The sequence below is a fragment of the Selaginella moellendorffii genome, unplaced genomic scaffold (genome assembly GCF_000143415.4).
Source record: "Selaginella moellendorffii unplaced genomic scaffold, v1.0 SELMOscaffold_222, whole genome shotgun sequence".
In the NCBI taxonomy this organism is placed as follows: domain Eukaryota; kingdom Viridiplantae; phylum Streptophyta; class Lycopodiopsida; order Selaginellales; family Selaginellaceae; genus Selaginella; species Selaginella moellendorffii.
Genome location: NW_003314482.1, coordinates 42,825 through 47,673, shown reverse-complemented (window position 1 = coordinate 47,673; position 4,849 = coordinate 42,825).

Here is a 4,849-nt window from a genome sequence, read left to right as displayed (position 1 = left end):
CATGTAACATGTGCCGTTTTTAGTGGTTTTTCAAGGTAAGAGTCACGTGACATATTTCGAGCTTGGTGTCATGGTAGTAAATGTAGTGTTGCCAACTCATATTTCGGCTAAAGTTGGATGTTTTTGAGTTGTTTTTTTTCGTAGTAACTTATATCGCCACGTGTTATTCCACGTGCTCTAAAGATGGCACACGGGCTCAATGTATGGAACGCAACACTATGCCATGTGCAAGTGTAGGGTTTAGGGTTTAGGGTAGGGTAGGGTTTGCCACGTGGCATACATTTTGAGCAATTTATATGCCATGAGCTATACCTTTTAGAAGGTGGCATTCAGACGGATGGTTTGGATGAGGTGGCATGCCACGTGGCATACTTTTATGTACTTATAGCATGCCATGTGGCAAACCCTTGGAGAGGTGGCATCTTGGAGGTTGCATGCCACATGGTAAACCCTTGGAGAGTTGGTACCTATGGATGCCACATGGCAAACCCTTGGAGAGGTGGCATCTTGGAGGTTGCATGCCACGTGACAAACCCTTGGAGAGGTGGTACCTATGGATGCCACGTGGCAAACCCTTGGAAAGGTGCATCTTGGAGGTTGCATGCCACGTGACAAACCCTTGGAGAGGTGGTACCTATGGATGCCACGTGGCAAACCCTTGGAAAGGTGGCATCTTGGAGGTTGCATGCCACGTGACAAACCCTTGGAGAGTGTAAGGAACCGACTCCCCGAGATGTCGTAGGCTAAAGGATCCCCGAAAGCTTGACCGAAGTGACAAAGAGTTCATCGGATGGGACCAAGTCGAGGATCGAGTCCAAGACCGACTCTAGGACCGAGTTCAAGGTAGAGTCCGGAATCGAATCCGAGACCGACTCGGGGACCGAGTTCGAGTCCGAGTTCGAGACCGAGTTCGAGACGGAGTCCGGATCCGAAATCGGGTCCGAGACCGAGTCCGAGGTCGAGTCCGAGGTCGGGTCCGAGATCGGGTCCGAGATCGAGTCCGTGATCGAGTCCGAACCCGAATCCGAAGTCGGATCCGAAATCGGGTCCGAGATCGAGCCAGAGACTAAGTCCAAATACTAATACGGGTCAAGGGGTGAAAGCCCAAAGCGTGCGTCTCCCAGGGGGGGGGGGCTGCAGGGGGTTCCAAAAGTATAGTAGGGATAGTGAGGTCCAGGAACCAGTTTTGAAGGGACTCTCCAGTTGGGCTTCCAAACCGACTTGAGGTTGGGACTGGGACCGAGGGGCCTTGGGTGGGAGTGAGCATGGACTTGGCTGGTGCCGGAGGGGCCATCCAAGAAAGTGCTCAAGAGTAGCTCCCACTCCCGAAAGGGAAACCGATTGCGGTGCTCCCGGCTCATGTGGAGTGGTGCCCCACTTGAGTACCATGCGGCTCATTGGTCCTCGCCCTTCCTAGGGGCTTGGGCCTTCCTTCGGGATGGAAGTGGGGGACGAGAGGTACCCATACCGGGCCGCTAGGCCACGGTGTTTCGCCCCGGCGTCCCGAAGCAAGTGTTGCACTCAAGACTTGGGAGTTAGAGGGTCCCATGATCAAGTCTTGTGGTACCAGGGGATGTTAGGAACCTGGAAGCTTGGTGTGCTTGGCTGCTTGTGCTTGCGGGGAGTGTAGCCGAACCTTAAGTCCAGTCTAACCCGGGGAGGGGGATTGGGAGTGATTTGGGAATCCATGGAAGGATGGCTAACACTCCGTTGCTCGTGCAGTGAGTAGCTGAAACAAAGTAGGAGCTGGTGCCATAGGCGAGAACCTTGGCGAGGGAACTTAGCAAAAGCCAAGGCAGTGCTGGACGGATAGGCGAGGTAAGCTGGCAAAGTGGAAAGGAAAAATTTGTGGCTTACAATTTGGTATCGGAGCCTTCTCCTCAGTTCTAGCGAAGGATAGAGGCGGATTGCTGGGAGATGGCAAGGGCAGGGCGTAAGCGAACCCAGGCGGAGACAGAACCTCCGCCAGAGCTGGAGCCTCCGGTCGAACAAGAGGCTATGGATGAGGAATCCTTGCATGAGGAGGACTCTAGTGAGGAAACTTCCAAACAGGAGTCCGGTGGCGAGGTTCGGTCGTCCAAGGCTCGATTGGACGTTCTAGAAGGTCAATTGGCGCAGACCAATGCCCTGCTGGAGACTCTCGTACGCAAGCTAAAGCGTGACGAGAAACGGAAGAAAAGGCGAAAGACTGCGGATGCTGGCAGCGCAGAAGGTGCGGACCCTTCGGCAGGGACTGAGGCAAAACCAGACAAGGTCGAACAGACCGAAGTGGAATCAGTCCCTCAGGCAGTTCCCAAGTACAAACCAAAGCCCCCACCGGTGTTCAAGGGAGTGAACGACTATAAGGTTGTGGAGGATTGGTTTTACGATATGGAGGACTACTTCCGAGCGTTACGGTTACCGAGCTCGGAGAAGGTCCCATGTGCAAAACCATACTTGGCAGATAATGCCAAGTCTTGGTGGAGAACAACGGAGGCCAACGAAGGACCGGTGGCCACCTGGGACATGATGAAGGCGAGGATCCGCGCGACATACGTTCCTCCGAATGCCACTCTGCATCTGAGAGATGAGCTGAGTAGGCTGAAGCAGACTGGAACCATCCAGGAATATGTGAATGGGTTCATGGCAAAGAGGATACTTGTCACGGACATGGGGGATATGGATGCGTTCCATGCCTTTATATCAGGTTTGCAAACCTGGGCTCGCGGTGAGGTGATGCGCTGGAACCCGACCAACTACAAGGAAGCGTTGGATGCGGCCATCAAGGTGCATTTCAACGATAACCTGCGAAAGGGGAACACGACGGGGTCGGGATCCACGTTTCACAAAGGGGCCAAACCGAGGGGAACATATAGCAGGGGGAAATTCAAGAAGAGTTTCTCTAAGAATGAGTCCTCGGGATTTCGGAAAGGCAAATCCGGTGGCCAGCGAGCAAGTACGTGGGGGAGTCAAGCGAAAAGAGACAAACCCACGGATAAGAAGGTCAAGTCATATAGCAGCGTGGGAAACAACGTATGCTATAACTGCGGTGAAGCGGGACACTTTTCGAGGGAATGTCCCTACCCGAAGAAGGCCAGAGCCAATATGGCCATCAAGTCGGGCGAAGTCCAAAATGAGGTATGTGATCCAGTCCCTAACTCAAAGTTACTCATTACACGAGCAACTTTGGTAGAGAGTCGTTCGCGACATCTACTAGCCCTCCGAGGGAAGCTCGGAGGTAGCTTTGTTAAGATCCTTATTGACACGGGTGCTTCGGATAATTTTGTGGCTGCAGACATAGTCCGGCAAGCCGGACTAACGGTGCAGCGGCTAGGCGAACCAAGGACTATAGAGTTTGTTCAAGGTAGCCAAAGCACCGATGAGGTACTTCGACAAGCGAAAGTCGAAGTAGGGACATGGAAGGTAGACATGGATTTCACCGTGTTGGACATGGCGGGATTTGACGTGATCTTCGGAATGGATTGGTTCAATCGGTTCGTGGTAGCTTTACATGGACAAGGTAGGAACCTTGTGGTACTGGCGAATGCCCAAGGAAGAAGATCTAGGGTGGAAGCCCAGGATCTAAAGGTAGGGCAAAGCAAGGCCAAAGAATCCTGCTTAAACCTGGTGTCCACGAGAGGACAACTCACTAAAGGAACTAAGGCAGCCTTTTTGTGCTTACTCTCGGTGAAGAGTGACAAAAAGACAAGAACGGAAGAAGTGCCTTTAGTGATCCAGCGGGTGTTGGACCAATTCCAGGATACCATGCCGGAGGAGCTAACGGCGGGGTTACCCCCAGCACGACCAATAGAACATAAGATTGAGCTGGTCGAGGGTGCTGAGGCAGTGGTTCGTCCCCCTTATCGTTTGAACGAAAAAGAACTCAAGGAGCTCAAGTGCCAACTAGAGGAGTTGGTGGACAAAGGGTATGTTAGGTTGAGCAAGTCGCCATATGGGGCGCCGGTGTTATTTGTGAAAAAGAAAGATGGATCTATGCGCATGTGCATAGACTACCGCTTGCTCAACAAGTATACAAAGAAGAACAAGTACCCTTTGCCTAGGATTGAGGACCTGTTCGATAGGTTGGGAAAGGCAAAATACTTCTCGAGGATTGACCTAAGGTCAGGATACTACCAGATCAGGGTAGCCGAGGAAGATGTCGAGAAGACAACCTGTCGAACGAGGTATGGGAGCTTTGAGTTTCTGGTGATGCCCTTCGGGCTATGTAATGCGCCGGCAACGTTTTCGGCGCTAATGAACCACGTCTTTGTACCCTATCTGGATCACTTCGTGGTCGTCTATATCGACGACATCCTGATCTATAGCGAGACGCTAGAAGAGCATGCCGAACACTTGGCGAAGGTGTTTGAGAAACTAAGGGAACACAAGCTGTATGCTAAAGAGAGCAAATGTGACTTTGCTCAACAAGAGGTAAAGTTTCTCGGGCATGTGGTGGGCCAGGACGGGCTCAAGGTGGACCCGGAGAAGGTCCAAGCGATCCAGGAATGGGAGCGACCATCGAATGTACATGAGTTGAGGGCGTTCCTGGGGCTATGCAACTACTATCGAAAGTTTATCAGACACTATTCGAGAGTAGCCCTGCCCTTAACGGACCAAACAGGAAAAGGGAAGATGGTATGGACAGCAGAACGCGAGGCGGCATTCGTCCACCTCAAAGGGAAGTTGAGGAAGGCTCCCGTATTGGCATTGCCAGACTTTGGTAAGGACTTTGAGGTAGAAACGGATGCTTCGGACTTTGCGTTGGGCGCAGTTCTGAAGCAAGACAACCATCCGGTAGCGTTCTTCTCGAAGAAGCTGGACAAGGCTCAACGGAAGTGGCCTGCCCATGAGAAGGAATTGTTTGCGGTGG